The sequence below is a fragment of the Rattus norvegicus genome, chromosome 3 (genome assembly GCF_021556685.1).
Source record: "Rattus norvegicus strain SHRSP/BbbUtx chromosome 3, alternate assembly SHRSP_T2T, whole genome shotgun sequence".
In the NCBI taxonomy this organism is placed as follows: Eukaryota; Metazoa; Chordata; class Mammalia; order Rodentia; family Muridae; genus Rattus; species Rattus norvegicus.
In genome coordinates this window covers 14,452,108-14,469,821 of record NC_141536.1, presented here as the reverse complement: position 1 = coordinate 14,469,821, position 17,714 = coordinate 14,452,108, and the positions used below count along the sequence as shown (strand labels likewise).

Here is a 17,714-nt window from a genome sequence, read left to right as displayed (position 1 = left end):
AGCACAGACTGCGGGGTTGGGGATTTGGCTCAGTGGTAGAGCACTTGCTAAGGCCCTGGGTTCGGTCCCCAGCTCCAAAAAAAAAAAGAGCACAGACTGCTCTTCCAGAGGTCTTGAGTTCAAATCCCAGCAATCACATGGTGGCTCACAACCATCTGTAATAAGATCTGATGCCCTCTTCTGCTGTGTCTAAAGACAGCTACGGTGTACTTACATATAATAAATCTTTTTTTAAAAAACTTACATTCTGAATTACAAGTAAGCCTTATATAAGGATCACGGTCTACTTTTCATCCTGGGGCCCAGGTCTCACATCCCCAACGATGGCAATTGTGATCAGCAGGAGATGGAGTACACACGGACCTGGTTTCTGCTGGACATGCATGAGTCAGGGGATGGGATGGGAGGTTCCGGAGGGGAAACAGAGAAAAGGGATAACATTTGAAATGTAAATAAAGAAAATACAAAGTTTGATCTTATCCTGAAAGCAGCTCTCCTGCTACGCCATCAATGCTACACCTAGTACCCTTCTGTCCAGGCATGTCACCCAGCCATGAAAGCAGAAGGTACTGGATGACGTATTGGAGGATCTCAAGACTTTGTTACCTACATCTAACCGTAAGTCACAAAGGCCTGTGACAAATTTTGGAGGCTGAGAATAATCACCATGATATAAATCAGTTATAACTCTGCCTGTTTTAGTATCAGATAACCTACATGGCCAAGTCTTTGGCTTATAGTTATTAGGTCTCCCCAGTCCTAGAGTTGAGCAAGGGATTTTTGTAAAAATAAAACAGAAGACAACAGTTAATCTGTAACGAGTCTGATCGTCAGAGGATCCTCTGGTGTTGCTGTGCTGTCCTTGGTCTGGATGTTGACATTTTCTCACAGGTCCTGTGGATGAGACTGGATAGCCCATCTCTGGGCTGGGTCCTGATATTTCTGAGGAGCAGACTTCTGATAAGAATGACAGCTCCAAGTGTAGATCTCATCAACATTGACAGCTGTGGGGGTTGTTCAGATCACAGTGTAGGGTCCCTTCCATTGAGGAGCAAGGAATCCTTTACAGTCTCTTAGCCAGGATTACGTCTTCAGGTTGGAACTGACGAGGGGTGGTTGGTGAGCCTTAGTTAATGTAGGTGCTGAACATAGGCACATAGGCCAGCCTCTGGAGTGCCTGGATTGACAAAGGATATTGTGATTAGAAACCTCAGCTGACAGCTGACGTGGAGAAGGGTAGGAGGGCATCTCCCAAACATTATCACAAAAGGAGTTATTCCATCTATATAAGGAGTGTTCCAGACCTGTGCCCAGAGCTGACCCTGGGACACAGCTCTCTGTACCCATATCCTGCTGGTAGAAAACCTGTCTCCAGGAGTGCTGACTCACAGGCTTACTAGAGGGTCAAGCCATTGTCAGAGACAGCAAGACCAGCTAACACCAGAGATAAACAGATGGTGAGAGGCAAGGGCAAGAACATAAACAACAGAAACCAAGGCCATTTGACATCATCAGAACCCAGTTCCCCCACCACAGCAAGTCCTGGATACCCCAACAAAATGGAAAAGCAAGATTTTGATTTAAAATCGCAATTCATGATGATGTTAGCAGACTTTAAGAAGGACATAAATAACTCCCTTAAAGAAATACAGGACAGGGGTTGGGGATTTAGCTCAGTGGTAGAGCGCTTGCCTAGCAAGCGCAAGGCCCTGGGTTCGGTCCCCAGCTCCGAAAAAAAGAAAAAAGAAAAAAAAAAAAATACAGGACAGCATAGGTAAACAGGTAGAAGCCTTAAAGAAGAAACACAAAAATCCCTTAAAGAATTACAGGAAAACACAACCAAATGGGTGAAGGAATTAAACAAAACCATCCAGGACCTAAAAATGGAAACAGAAACAGTAAAGAAATTACAAAAGGAGACAACCCTGGAGATAGAAAACCTAGGAAAGAGATTAGGAGTCATAGACACAAGTATTACCACAGAATATAAGAGAAGAGAGAATCTCAGCGGCAGAAGATACCATAGAAAATATTGACACAACAGTCAAAGAAAATGTAAAACGCAAAAAGCTCCTAACCCAAAACATCCAGAAAACCCAGGACACAATGAGAAGATCAAACATAAGGATAATGGCTGTAGAAGAGAGCGAAGATTCAACTTAAAGGGCCAGTAAATATCTTTAGCAAAATTATAGAAAACTTCCCTAACCTAAAGAAAGAGATGCCCATAAACATAAGCCTAAAGAACTCCAAATAGATTGAACCGGAAAAGAAATTCCTCCCATCACATAATAAAACAACAAATGCACAAAACAAAGAATGTTAAAAGCAGTAAGGGAAAAAGGTCAAGTAACATATAAAGGCAGACCTAACAGAATTACACCAGACTTCTCACCAGAGACTAAGAAAGCTAGAAGATCCTAGGCAGATGTCATACAGACCATAAGAGAACACAAATGCCAGCCCAGGCTACTATATCCAGCAATACTCTCAATTACCATAGATGGAGAAACCAAGATATTCCATGACAAAACCAAATTTACACAGTATCTTTCCACAAATCTAGCCCTACAAAGGATAATAGATGGAAAACTCCAACACAAGGAGGGAAACTACATCCTAGAAAAAGCAAGAAAGTAATCTCCTTGCAACGAAGCCAAAAGAAGAGAGCCACACAAACATAATTCCACCTCTAACAACAAAAATAACAGGAAACAACAATCGCTATTCCTTAATATCTCTTATCATCAATGGACTCAATTCCCCAATAAAAGGACATAGGCTCGAGACCCCCTTGTGAACAACAATGCCAAGCAACCAGAGCTTCCAGGGACTAAGCCACTACCTAAAGACTATACATGGACTGACCCTGGACTCTGACCTCATAGGTAGCAATGAATATCCTAGTAAGATCACCAGTGGAAGGGGAAGCCCTTGGTCCTGCTAAGACTGAACCCCCAGTGAACGTGATTGTTGGGGGGAGGGCGGCAATGGGGGGAGGATGGGGAGGGGAACACCCATAAAGAAGGGGAGGGGGATGGATTAGGGGGATGTTTGCCCGGAAACCGGGAAAGGGAATAACACTCGAAATGTAAATAAGAAATACTCAAGTTAATAAAAAAAAAAAAAAAAAAAAAAAAAAGAAATAGGCTAACAGACTGGATACATAAACAGGACCCAACACTTTGCTGCATATAGGAAACACACCTCGGTGACAAAGACAGACACTACCTCATTCCAAGCAAATATTCCCAAGAAACAAGCTGGAGTAGCCATTCTAATATCAAATAAAATCAACTTTCAACCAAAAGTTATCAAAAAAGTTAAGGAAGGGCATATAGATCAAAGGAAAAATCCACCAAGATGAACTCTCAATCCTGAATATCTATGCTCCAAATGCAAGGGCACCTACCTTCATAAAAGAAACCTTACTAAAGCTCAAAGCACACATTGCACCTCACACAATAACAGTGGAAGACTTCAACACTCTGCTCTCATCAATGGATACAAATGGAAACAAAGACACAGAGAAACTAACAAGTTATGAATCAAATAGATTTAACAGATATCTAAAGAACATTTCATCCTAAAACAAAAGAATATACCTTCTCAGCACTTCGTGGAACTTTCTCCAAACTTGATCTTATTGGTCACAAAATAGGCCTCAACAGATACAAGAAGATTGAAATAATCCCATGCATCCTATCAGATCACCACGACTAAGGCTGGTCCTCAATAATAACAAAAACGACATGTGGAAGCTGAACAACACTTTACTCAATTATAACTCGGTCAAGGAAGAAATAAATCAAAGATTTCTCAGAATTTAACGAAAATGAAGGCACAACATAACCCAAACTTATGGGACACAATGAAAGCAGTGCTAAAAGGAAAACTCATAGCTCTTGAGTGCCTCCAAAAAGAAACTGGAGAGCATACACTAGCAGCTTGACAGCACACCTAAAAGCTCTAGAACAAAAAGAAGCAAATACACCCAAGAGGAGTACAAGGCAGGAAATAATCAAACCCAGGGCTGAACTTAACCAAGTAGAAACAAAACTATACAAAGAATCAACAAAATCAGGAGCTGATTCTTTGAGAAAATCAACAAGATAGATAAACCCTTAGCTAGACTAACCAGAGGGCACAGAGTATCCAAATTAACAAAATCAGAAATGAAAAGGGAGACATAACAGAAACCAAGGAAATTAAAAAAAAAAATCATCAGATCCTACTATAAAAGCCTATACTCAACAAAAGTGGAAAATCTGGATGAAATGGACAAATTTCTAGACAGACACCAAGTACCAAAGTTAAATCAGGATTGGATAAACCATCTAAACAATCCCATAACTCTTAAATAAATAGAAGCAATCAGTAAAAGTCTCAGGACCAAAAAAGGCCCAGGACCAGATGCGTTTAGTGCACAATTCTATCAAACCTTCATAAAAGACCCAATACCAATACTGTCCAAAATATTCCACAAAATAGAAACAGAAGGAGCACTACCCAATTCCTTTTACAAAGCCACAATTACACTTATACCCAAACTGCACAAAGACCCAACAAAGAGAACATCAGATCAATTTCCCTTATGAATATTAATGTAAAAATAAAATTCTTGAAAACCGAATCCAAGAACACATCAAAACTATCATCCATCATGATCAAGTAGGCTTCATCCCAGGGATGCAGGGATGGTTCAATATACGGAAATCCATCAACATAATCCACTATATAAACCAACTGAAAGAAAAAAAAAACACATGATCATCTCATTAGATGCTGAGAAAGCATTTGACAAAATTCAGCACCCCTTCATGTTAAAAGTCTTGGAAAGGGGGCTGGGGATTTAGCTCAGTGGTAGAGCGCTTACCTAGGAAGCACAAGGCCCTGGGTTCGGTCCCCAGCTCCGAAAAAAAGAACCAAAAAAAAAAAAAAAAAAAAAAAGTCTTGGAAAGATCAGGAATTCAAGGCCCATAACTAAACATAGTAAAAGCAATATACAGCAAATCAGTAGCCAACACATCAAACTAAATGGAGAGAAACTTGAAGCAATCCCACTAAAATCAGGGACTAGACAAGGCTGCCTACTTTTCTCCCTACCTATTCAATATAGTACTCAAAGTCCTAACCAGAGCAATCAGACAACAAAAGGAGGTCTAAGGGATACAAATTGGAAAGGAAGAAGTCAAATATCACTATTTGCAGATGATATGATAGTATACTTAAGTGACCCCAAAAGCTTCACCAGAGAACTTCTAAGCCTGATAAACAACTTCAGCAAAGTGGCTGGGTATAAAATTAACTCAGACCAATCAGTAGCCTTAGTCTACTCAAAAGATAAACAGGATGAGATAGAAATTAGAGAAATGACACCCTTCACAATAGTCACAAATAATATAAAATACCTTGGTGTGACTCTAACCAAGCAAGTGAAAGATCTGTATGACAAGAATGTCAAGTCTCTGAAGAAAAACATTGAAGATCTCAGAAGATGGAATCACCCATGCTCATGGATTGGCAGGATTTATATTGTAAAATTGGCCATCTTGCCAAAAGCAATCTGCAGGTTCAATGCAACCTCCATCAAAATTCCAACTAAATTCATCATAGAGTTAGAAAGAGCAATTTGCAAATTCATTTGGAATAACAAAAAACCCAGGATAGCAAAATATCCTCAATAATAAAAGAAATTTTGAGTGAATCACCATCCCTAACCTCAAACAATATTACAGAGCAATAGTGATAAAAACTGTATGGTATTGGTACAGAGATAGGCAGATAGATCAATAGAATAGAGTTGAAGACCCAGAAACAAAGCCACACCCCTATGATCACTTGATCTTTGACAAAGGAGCTAAAACCATCCAGTAGGAAAAAAACAGCATTTTCAACAAATGGCACTGGTTCAACTTGAGGTCAGCATGTAGAAGAATGCAAATCAATCCATTCTTTTTTTTTTTTTTTTTTTGGTTCTTTTTTTCGGAGCTGGGGACCGAACCCAGGGCCTTGCGCTTCCTAGGCAAGCGCTCTACCACTGAGCTAAATCCCCAACCCCATTCTTATTGCCCTGTATAAAACTCAAGTCCAAGTGGAACAAGGACCTCCACATAAAACCAGATACACTCAAACTATTAGAAGAAAAAGTGGGGAAGAGCCTGGAACACATGGGCACTGGGTAAAATTTCCTAGAACACCAATGACTCATGCTCTAAGATCAAGAATCAACAAATGAAACTTCAAAAAATTGAAAGCCTCTGTAAGGCAAAGGACACTGTCATTAGGACAAAACGGCAACCAACAAATTGGGAAAAGATCTTTAACAATTGTACATCTGATAGAGGACTACTATTCAATATATATGAAGAACTCAAGAAGTTAGACTCCAGAGAATCAAATAACCCTATTTAAAAATGTGGTACAGAACTAAACAAAGAATTATCAACTGATAAATATCAATGGCACCTAAAGAAATGTTCAACATTCTTAGTCATCAGGGAAATGCAAATCAAAACAACCCTGAGACTCTACCTCACACCAGTCAGAATGGCTAAGATAAAAAACTCAGGTGATGCTCTCTCCTCCAGCCAAGCAAGATGGCCAAAGGAAAGAAGGCCAAGGGGAAAAAGGTGGCCATGGCCCCCACCATGGTCAAGAAACAGGAGGCCAAAAAGGTGGTCAATCCTTTGTTTGAGGAAAGGCCTAAGAACTTTGGCATTGGGCAGGACATCCAGCCCAAAAGAGATCTCACACGCTTTGTCAAATGGCCCCACTATATCAGGCTACAGCGGCAAAGAGCCATCCTCTATAAGCAGCTCAAAGTACCTCCTGCCATCAACCAGTTCACCCAGGCCCTGAACAGGCAAACAGTGACTCAGCTGCTTAAGCTTGCCCACAAGTACAGGCCAGAGACAAAGCAGGAGAAGAAGCAAAGGCTGCTGGCCCGTGCTGAGAAGAAAGCTGCTGGCAAAGGGGACATCCCAACTAAGAGACCACCTGTCCTCCGAGCAGGGGTCAATACAGTCACCACCTTGGTGGAGAACAAGAAGGCTCAGCTGGTGGTGATTTCCCATGATGTAGACCCCATTGAGCTGGTGGTTTTTCCTGCCTGCCCTTTGTTGAAAGATGGGGGTGCCCTACTGCATCATCAAGGGAAAGGCCAGGCTGGGGCGCCTGGTCCACAGGAAGACATGCACCACTGTTGCCTTCACACAGGTTAACTCAGAAGACAAGGGTGCTCTGGCTAAGCTGGTGGAAGCTATCAGAACCAATTATAATGACAGATACGACGAGATCCGCCGCCACTGGGAAGGCAACGTCCTGGGTCCTAAGTCTGTGGCTCGCATTGCCAAGCTGGAAAAGGCAAAGGCTAAAGAACTTGCCACTAAACTGGGTTAAATGTACACTTAAGTTTTCTGTACACAAATATAATTACAAAAATAAAAAAAAAAACTCAGGTGACAACAGGTGCTAGCGAGGACGGGGAGAAAGCAGAACACTCCTCCATTGTTGGTGGGATTGCAAGCTGGTACAACCACTCTGGAAATCAGTCTGGGGGTTCCTCAGAAAATTGGACATAGTACTATCTGAGGACCCAGCTATACCATTCCTGGGCATATACCCTAAAGATGCTCCAACATGCTTCACTATGTTCATAGCAGTCCTATTTATAATACCCTGAAGCTGTCCCTCAACAGAGGAATGGATACAGAAAATGTGGTACATTTACACAATGGAGTACTACTCAGCTATTAAAAACAATGGCCATGAAATTCATAGGCAAATGGATGGAACTGGAAAATATCATCCTGAGTGAGGTAACCCAATCACAAAAAACAAAACAAAACAAAACAAAACCACACATGGTGGGCTGGAGAGATGGCTCAGAGGTTAAGAGCACCGACTGCTCTTCCAGAGGTCCTGAGTTCAAGTCCCAGCAACCACATGGTGGCTCACAACCATCTGTAATGGGATCTGATGCCCTCTTCTGGTGTATCTGAACACAGCTACAGTGTACTTGTATATGATAAATAAATAAATCTTAAAAAAAAACAAAAAAAACAAAAAAACCCACACATGGTATGCACTCACTGATAAGTAGATACTAGCCCAAAAGCTTGAATTACCCAAGATACAATCCACAGATCACATGAAGCTCAAGAAGGACAACCAGTGTGTGGTCGCAGGATGTGTGGACGCATCAGTCCTTCTTAGAAGGGGGAACAGAGGGGTTGGGGATTTAGCTCAGTGGTAGAGCGCTTGCCTAGGAAGCGCAAGGCCCTGGGTTCGGTCCCCAGCTCCGAAAAAAAGAACCAAAAAAAAAAAAAAAAAAGAAGAAGGGGGAACAGAAATATTCATAGGAGGAAATATGGAGAAAACGTTTGGAGCAGAGACTGAAGGAAAGGCCATTCAGAGACTGCCCCACCTGGGGATCCAGTCCACATACATACAGCCACCAAACCCAGACACTATTGCTGATGCCAAGAAGTGCATGCCAACAGGAGCCTGATATAGCTGTCTCCTAAGAGACTTTGCCAGAGCATCACAAATACAGAGGCGAATGCTGGCAGCCAACCATTGAACTGAAAATGGGGTCCCCATTGGAGGAGTTAGAGGAAGGATTGAAGGAGCTGAAGGGATTTGCAACACCATAGGAAGAACAACAATACCAACCAATCAGAGATCCCAGGGATTAAACCACCACCCAAAGAGTACACATAAACAGACCCATGGCTCCAGCTACATATGTAGCAGAGGACAACATTGTTGGGCACTAATGGGAGGAGAAGCCCTTGGTCCTGCCAAGGCTGGACCACCCAGTGTAAGGGAATGCCAGGGCAAGGAGGTGGGAAGCAGTGGGTGGATGGGTGGGGGAACACCCTCATAGAAGAAGGGGGTGGAGAGATGGGATAGGGGTTGTATGGATGGGAAACTTGGAAAGGGGATACCATTTGAAATATAAATAAATGAATATCCAATTAAAAAGCAAAGAAGTGTCCCTAACCCTAAGGAGAGCGAAGGGAAGGAGAGTCACCCAGGCATCACCAGTTTCTAGGGTTAATTTAGTTAAGGTCCCTTTGAGAGTCCTATTCATTCTCTCTACATGGCCCGAACTCTGGGCGGGGGGTGTATTATGCACAATGAAGCTTCCAATATACCCCAAAGTTTTTGCTAAAACATTTGACTCACCTGAGAGATGAAGACTGGTCCATTGTCAAATCCCAAGGCCATAGGAGTTCTAAACCAAGGTATTATTTCCTCAATGAGTTTCTTATAGTTTGAGGACTTTACTTCTTGGTTGAGAATGTCTCAGTCCATCCTAAGAAGGTATATATAAACTTTTTATAGATATAAAATATAAATATAAAAGATATTTGTAATCAAATTTTCCTGGTTTTACCTCAGAGAAGTTTGTTTCCCAGAAGACTCCTGGTGAGGTTCCTCTTTCTCTTTTAGCATACATTGTTTTGTAGCTGGGCTTGTCATTTGATAAGGATGACATCTAGTAGCAACATGCTCCACTTCCTTGGTTGGCCCTTGAATAAAAAACTTTGTAGATATTAATTCTTTCATCTTATTCATTCCCAGATGAGTGATGGCATGGAGATCCTAGATCAAAGTTCTGACCAAATTTTTGGTAGAATCTTTCTTTCATCAGTTGTATGTCCCCATCTGTCCTTTATGAGGTATTACTTAGGTGCTATTAGGCCTGGTTGTCTTCTGTGAAATAAACTGAATATTCAAGCAGGACCAGGTCTGAAAGGGTCATTAACTTTTGTCCACAAATAAATGGAAGGGCTTTGTCACATCAGGCAGCGCCAGGGCAGGAACTGAACAGTGCTGACTTCAAGTCCCAAACTACTTCCTTCTGCTGTCTATATGAAAGGCTCTTCATGCCCCCTGGTGGCCTCACAAAGGGGTTTAACTATTTCAGCAAAACCTGGTATCCTGAGCCTGCAAAAAAACAGTTGACCCCAAGAATTTCCATACTTGGTGTCTGGTCTTAGACATCGGGATGCTTGAGATGGTTTCTTTACAGGGTGAAAAGACTTCTTTACTCCCCTTGGGCTGGAAACCCAAATAGGTCACTTCAGATCCACAAATCTGAACCTTCTTAGCTGAGATCCTATATCTCAGTTTCTGCAGTGGTTCTAGAGGAAACCTGGTTGCTTCTATACAAGAGTCAACATCAATGGCATTCATTAGCAAATCATCCATATACTGAAGCAAAGAAGCATGTCTGCCTGTACTCACATTGGTCCTGATGAGTCATCAAAATCGTAGGTGAGTTTTGAATCCTTGTTGGTAATCTGGTCCAGGTCAGCTGTCCCTGAATCCATTTTCTGGATCTTGCCACTCAAAGTGGCTGTCTGTTCTTATCTAGAGGAATGTTGAAGCAAGACTGTATACATTTGTCTGTCTGGTGGTAGGGAGCTCAAAAGCATATACAGGTTCTAGAACGGTTGGGTGAATATCGTCCACTCTTCTGTTTACCTCCCTTAAATCTTGCACCAGTTTGCAATCTTTTTTTAATATTAATTTATTTTGTATATGAATACACTATTGCTGTCCTCAGACATACCAGAAGAGGGCATCAGATCTCGTTACATATGTTTGTGAGCCACCATGGTTGCTGGGATCTGAACTCAAGACCTTTTAACCACTGAGTCATCTCTCCAGCCCCAGTCTGTAATCTTGTCCTCCAGGCTTTCTAACTAGCAGCTGAAGTGTGTTCTAGGGAGAACGGCAGGGAATCAAGCGCCTATAGTGCAGAGACAATAGATCTGGGGCTGATACCCTGAAGGGTCCTAGGTGACAAGGGGTACTGCTTCACTCTGACGGAGCTAGCAGAAGCCTTCAAACCAACCACAACAGGAGGGAAATGAAAGGCCAAACCTGAGGGTTATTCTCAGCCCATACCTGTGGTATCAGGTTTATGAGTTGTTTGAGGAAGGGCAATGAGGGATTCGTTCCTTAATCCTCTAGTCTTAGTATTCATTTTCTAGTGAAAGGACACAGACAAAGGTTGAATCTCCTGGACAGAGACACAGCCCTCTGGGGAGAAATAAATGTGAGATTCCATTTTTGTTAGGCAGTCCCTCCCCAATAAGGGATAAGAACATTCAGAAACCACTAAGAAAGAATGAGTAACAGTCTTTTTACCCAAATCCACACACTGTTTGGTAGTTCATGAGTAAGGTTTAGCCTCTGTCACCCTGTACTGGGGTGTCTGGTTTATCATGGGTTGAAGGGGCTGTTGGAGAACTGAGTGACATGCCCCAGTGTCAACAACAAAGTTTACTGGATGTCTGCCCACTGTTAAGGTTATCTCAGGCTCAGGAGGGAACTTGGAGCCCTGATGATAGCCTCAGTCTGTTTCTTCTCTGTTTCTGAGGTCACTCATTCTTCCCATGACCCATTTCCTCACCATAGGCACACTGGTTTTTTGGAAGCCTTGGACGGAGTTGAGACTCATCAAATCATTTGATCTTGTCTTTATTATTCAGAGGTTTCCGCAGACCTGCACCCCTTATATAACCTCTGAGTTGCAATAAGAGTGTTTGCCAGTTTCTTAGATTTTTTTTTATCTCCTTCACTTTCCCTATTATTAAAAGTCTTTTGAGCAATCTCCATGCATTCAGACAGATTCTTACCTTTGAAGCCTTCAATTTTCTGAATCTTCTTCTGGATATCAGAGGCTGATTGACCCATGGAAGCCTCAATGACAGCTGGCTCTGGTGTCTTGGTGTCGATCATAGAATAGTTGTAGTAGGCATCCAGTAGCCTCTCCAAGAAGGCAGCAGATTCCATAGGACACTGTGTACTACCTGGCCACCCTAGACAAGTTCAAGGAGCCTTGAGACCCCCCCCCCAATCCCATGAGAATCTGTGTGTGTGTGTGTGTGTGTGTGTGTGTGTGTGTGTGTATACACTGTCGCTGTCTTCAGACACAGCAGAAGAAGGCATCCAATCCCATTACAGATAGTTGTGAGCCACCATGTGGTTGCTGGGAATTGAACTCAGGACCTCCTGCCAAATGTGGTCTTGTTCCTCTGCGGTGAAGCATGTCTGGGTGCCATCTCAGGGGGGCTGGTGGCTATGAAAGATAGTCTCCAAGAGGGATATCAGAGCTTGATATTTGTCATGGGTTCTTAGCTTTCCTGTTGTAAATATCACTAGCAGAGAAAGACTGATAGACCAGAAAAGGCATTTCCCCCTCCTGAAGAGGGAGCTGGGGGATGGGGAGCAATGGCACTTAAAAGAAAAGCCTGGGGGGGGGGGTTGGGGATTTAGCTCAGTGGTAGAGCGCTTGCCTAGGAAGTGCAAGGCCCTGGGGGGGGGCGGGGAAGCCTCTGTTGAGGAACCACAATAGAGACCAGATGGAGTATGGGATGGACTCGTTAGAGCAGATGAGATGGTTAGAAAGGACAAGGGTACAGGCAGCAGCCTCTGCCCCGGCTGCTGCAGCTCACCCTGACATGCAGTAGGGAGGTGGCACATCAGCCTCCTCAGGCTGAGAAAGAACGGGAAGCAGGCTGCGAGCAGAAGGCTTAGGTAAGACGGTGAGAGTGCTCCAGAAAACAGCAGTTTCCTCTGCTGTACTTACAGGAGGTGGAGGTCCTAAACCTTTCAACCAGCAAGGAGGGTCAGCTCACATGTACCACCAAGCCATGATGTAGGGAATCTGATTGGAGTGACCTGTGCCACGAAGGATGACAGCCTGGATGGGAAGATCAGAGACTTCAAAGAGCCCCTCAGGGGGCCACCCCATGCTGAAGAACAGCCATTGGAGCTCACACAGGGCTCAAAGCTGGCTGCTCTCTGGAAATCCTGAAAATGGTGTAAATTCTCCTCAAGGGGAATACTAGGAGTGGCTCAGGACTGCCCTGGGAGAGAAATGGTATAAATCACAGTTATATTAAGAATAACAGCACAACCAGACAAACAAATACAAGACATCTATATTGACAGGACCAGTTTTCAAAGACAGACGGTGCTGTGTGGTGGGACTCTGGTACCCTGACCACATCTGAAAGGGTGAATCATAACTTACCCCTTCCACACAGGGGGCCCCCAGGCATCTCTGAGTCCCTGGACCCAAAGAGAATAACTGTGCCCAGCATCTCTTAGGAGCCTTCCAGATGTCTAAAACTAGAAAACCAAAAAACAGATCTGTGCACTTCAGGGGACTTACCTCCTCACAGAGAGAGGGAGTCAGCCCGCACTTCTAGAAGTCAACTACATCTGAGAGGCAGTCTCGAGGGTCAGGGCAAGAGATGGCTTTCCGGGCAAGGCACCAAATGTTTTATCCTGGGATAGGCTGTGTACTGACCACTCAGATACCAGTCTTGAATATGTGATGAACGTTTGTTGACCTCTTTCAGACTGATCTATCATGGCCACAAGGAGGAAAACCTAACTGTGGCACCTGTCTGTCCTCAGGGCAGACGTTTTATATGAAAACCTAGGTTCGAAGGTTCAAAGGCAAGCAGTGAAGAGGTGCATCATTTTTGGCTAACTAGACAAAGTGTTATCAGCTAATCTTCAGGCTGACTGGTCCTCGTCTTAGGAGGAGAGGAGTGGTGGTCCTGTGGTGAGCAAGGGAGTCTCAGAACATTGAGATAATAGGGTAACATTCTTCAGTGTCAGAATAATAATTATGAACTTAACATGGAGTTTGAATACAAAAGGGCTGCAGTTTTGTTAAAAGGAGCAGGCCTCAATAGCTAACCACTTCCAGTTCCAGGGGACCCAGTATCCTCTTCTGGCCTCTCTAGAGCAGCTAGGCCAGTACTCTGCATTCCCCATGATACAAAATGGGACTTGTACTTCAGACATGCTACAAGTTCAGACTCCTCCAGCTGCCTGTCCCTGATGGATGCTGCTTCTGAGCCTGGGGGTAGTGTCAGAGCCCAGGGACAGCTTTACCTGCAGAGAAGAGAGCGTAGTCTCTGAAACCCAGCCTCAACTACACACCTGTTGTTGTTGTTGGCTGCTTTTGTTTTTTGAGACAGGGTTTCTCTATGTAGCCTTGACTATCCTGGAACTCCTATAGACCAGGCTGGCCTCGAACTCACAGAGATCCATCTGTCTATGCCTCCTAAGTGCCAGGACTAGAAGTGTGCAACATCCTCACCTGACTTAACTGCACACCTTTAACCCCAGCACTCGGAAGCAGAGGCAAGCAGCTAGATCCCAGGGTTACATAGTAAAACCTTGAAGGTTGAAGTGAGAGGGAGAATCCTAGGCTTTGGTCACTTAGAAGCTGTGTGACCCTGAGCAACTGGCTTGACCTCTACAATGCAAACAGTATCTTCACGGGATGATGACTGCCTGTCTGAGCAGAGCCCACTTACCTCCAGAGCTGAACATGCTGTAAAGGCATGTTATAGAGCCCTCCGTTCATGCCTGAGTCTCAGTTAGGGAAACAGTTGTGGAAGGATTACTCCAAGTGCCAAGCCAGTCTGGGCTTCCTAGGCTACAGCTTAAGACCCTGTCACAAAGGGGCTGGAGAGATGGCTCAGTGGTTAAGAGCACTGACTGCTCTTCCAGAGGTCCTGAGTTCAAATCCCAGCAACCACATGGTGGCTCACAACCATCTGTCATGGGATCTGATGCCCTCTTCTGGTGTGTCTGAGGACCGCTACAGTGTACTTATATATAAAAACTAAATAAATAAATCTTAAAAAACAAAGCAAAGCAAAGCAAAACAAAACAAAACCCTGTCGCAAAGACTAACATTTGTTGCAGGGACAGGAGAGCTCACTCAGCTCTTCAGAAAACCCCGGTGGTGCATACCCTTGATCTCAGCATTAGCGGGACAGAGGCAGCCAGGTCTACAGAGTGAGTTCCAGGACAGTCAGGGCTACACAGAAACCCTGTCTTAAATTAGTTCTCAGCACAGCTGTGCAGCAGCTCCCGTACCAGCACACTCTCCTGACTTCTCCAGGCACCCCTGCCCCACACAGACCTACACACATACAAATAAATAAAATCTTTTTTAAATTTAAGGGGCTTGGGGATTTAGCTTAGTGGTAGAGCACTTGCCTAGCAAGTACAAGGCCCTGGGTTCGGTCCTCAGCTCCAGGGGGAAAAAAAGACAAATTTAAATTATGTGTATGTTGTGTGTCTGTGTATGTGAGTGCACGAGGGCTCAGGATTTCCTTGAAGCTGGACGTAGGGCAGCTCTGGTGACTGAGGTAGGCACTGGGAAATGATCTCCAGCCCTAAGACCTCTCTCCAGCATCAAGTCTATTTTTAATGTCTGTTGCTGGGCATGGCGGTGACATGATTTTATACCAGCACTTGAAAGGCAGGGGGAGGCAGGTTTCTGGGAATTCAAGGCCAGCTTGATCCTCATAATGAATTCTGTCGGGCTATAGAGTTTTATATAGTGAACCCCTTTGTCTTAAGTCACTATTCTACTGCTGTGAAAAGACTCTTACAAGAGAGAACATTTCATTGTGAGCTTGCATACAGTATTAGAGGCTTAGTTCATTATGACGTGGGCTGGGGATTGGGGCAGGATCTGCATGATGCTGGAAACCTCAAAACCTACCCCCAGTTACACACCTCCTCCAGGAGGCACGCCTCCTCCTTCTAATAATCCCAAAAGACAATTCCACTCTGGTGACTAAATATTCAAATACATGAATCTATGCGGGCCATTCTTATTCAAACCACCACATTCTGCCTTAAAAAAAAAAGTCAATGGGATGAAAGAAAAGTTGGCTTCCTGTTTAAGATCCCAGCACCCTTTAAAATAAACCCATTGTCCCACTCGGACCTGTAACATCAGCTCTAGAAGTGGGTGGAGACAGGGGAATGGGTGGGGCTTGCTTCTCAGTTCAGCTGAGAAAACTCGAACCCCAGATTCATACTGAGAAAGAGACCCTGCCTCACAGGAATAGGCAGTGAGAGGCCCCCGGAAAGCGCCTCTGTACACAGTCACTCACTCACTCACAGCTGCTCATGCCTTCTAGAACAGCACGGAGAGGCACAGGCAGGCGGGGAGCTCTAAGGTCCAGGCCTGTCAGAGCTACGTAGACTAAGTCTCAGACCCCTCATCATCCCAACCCTGGTGAGTGCGTCTGAAAGTTCTTCTGGGGAAATATAGACAGCAGAATCACCACCAGGAAGAGAAAGGTGGACAAACTAACAAGGATACAACTTGGAACAGCAGACCTCACTTACCATAGTCTTCAGTCACGTGGACAAACTGAGTGTGGTCCCGGATGAAGGTGAGCACATAGTGTTTGACAGGGACAAGCAGTTCTTACCCAGAAAGCCTCACTACTGAAGGGTGCTTGGAGGAGCTGGTGGGCAGCCACTGAGTTCGTGACCCAGCACCCAGCACCCAAACCTCTTCCCCCAAGACGCACGCTGTGCTCTGGCCCTATTCCTGACATCAAACACGACACCAGTCTACCTTTCCAGATTCACCATGAAGATCCCCAAGTCACTTATTCCAGGCAGCAGCCTAAGCGCATCCTAAGGAGCTTTGCATTAGCATCAATCACCCAAGAAGGGCGCTGGGAAGGAAAATGGCTCCAGGTCCTGTTCAGTATGAAACCTGCCCCCACGTGCTGGCGGGCACCAGCCTCTTGGGGCAGCGCCTGTTCAGAGCTGGGCAGCACATGGACAGGGGCGGAGAAGGAGGTGAAGGGTGATAATCACATTTCCAAATTAGTTACAAGCCAAAGGTTTCGTCAGATGAGAGCAAGAGCTGACCACTGCAATAACCCGCCATTTGCGGGACTCTGCTCAACCGGATCGGTGCACCTCACCTGCAGCATCTTATGGGCCCTGACAATGGAGTACGGTCTGTAGAGTGCCCCTTCCCCAAACTGAGCCAGCCGAGGAACGAGATGCACACAGTCCCCTGGCTCCCTGACTCCAAAGCTGGCTAACTACCAATGAGTAATGCCTTAGTTGTCAGGGACGGAGCAGCGTCTCTTGGTGGTTCACACCTACAATCTCAATACCCAGGAGAGCCTAAGGCTAATAGGTTGCTACATTTGGGTCCAGCCTTAGGTATACAGGTAAACTAGTAGGGGAGGGCTTGTCTTCTGAGGTTCTTACATAGCCCAGGCTAGCCTGGGACTCGTCTTCCTGCCTCTGCCTCTGAAATGCTAGAATTGTTGGTACACACCACCGTACTGTTTGGGAAGAGCTAGAATTTGAATTCAGAACTCTCTGAACCCTCAGGTTCAATATCTTAGCCACAAACTTCTATTATGCTTCTCAGAAATTGCATCTGCCCTTGGCTGGTGTGGGGGCGCATGCCTTTAAACTTAACACTCAGGAGGTAGAGGGAGTCAGTTCAAGGTGAGCGGCACTGGCTAGGTTCAGGCTATCCAGAGGCACACAGTGAGACTCTACCTTAAACAAATGCATGTGGGGGTGGGGGATTAAAGACATAGCTTAGGGGGTTGGGATTTAGCTCAGTGGTAGAGCGCTTGCCTAGGAAGCGCAAGGCCCTGGGTTCGGTCCCTAGCTCCGAAAAAAAGAAAAAGAAAAAAAAAGACATAGCTTAGTGGTAGAGCATTCGCCTTGTTTGTACACAGACTGGAATTTTATTTTATTTTATTTTTTATTTTTTTGGTTATATATATATATATATATATATATATATATATAGAGAGAGAGAGAGAGAGAGAGAGAGAGAGAGAGTACACTGTTACTGTCTTCAGACACACTAGAAGGCATTG

The 17,714-nt window shown here is 44.4% G+C and overlaps 1 long non-coding RNA gene and 1 pseudogene across 3 annotated transcripts; one reads left to right on the top strand and one right to left on the bottom strand.

Moving 5' to 3' along the window:
- Window positions 1-677: 677 nt before the first annotated feature.
- Window positions 678-16,584, bottom strand: LOC134486071 (uncharacterized). Of its 3 annotated transcripts, XR_015684247.1 has the most exons (8): window positions 16,198-16,584; window positions 12,611-12,890; window positions 11,658-11,840; window positions 10,924-11,005; window positions 10,258-10,383; window positions 9,404-9,539; window positions 9,193-9,322; window positions 678-1,177 (listed from the first exon to the last, which is right to left on the bottom strand). It is a non-coding gene; the product is annotated as an uncharacterized LOC134486071 (long non-coding RNA). The 3 variants fall into 3 exon arrangements; XR_015684245.1 differs by lacking the exons at window positions 12,611-12,890; window positions 16,198-16,584 and having other exon boundaries at window positions 11,658-11,981; XR_015684246.1 differs by lacking the exons at window positions 678-1,177; window positions 10,924-11,005 and having other exon boundaries at window positions 9,248-9,322.
- Window positions 6,530-7,492, top strand: LOC147995420 (large ribosomal subunit protein eL8 pseudogene; annotated as a pseudogene).
- Window positions 16,585-17,714: the final 1,130 nt, after the last annotated feature.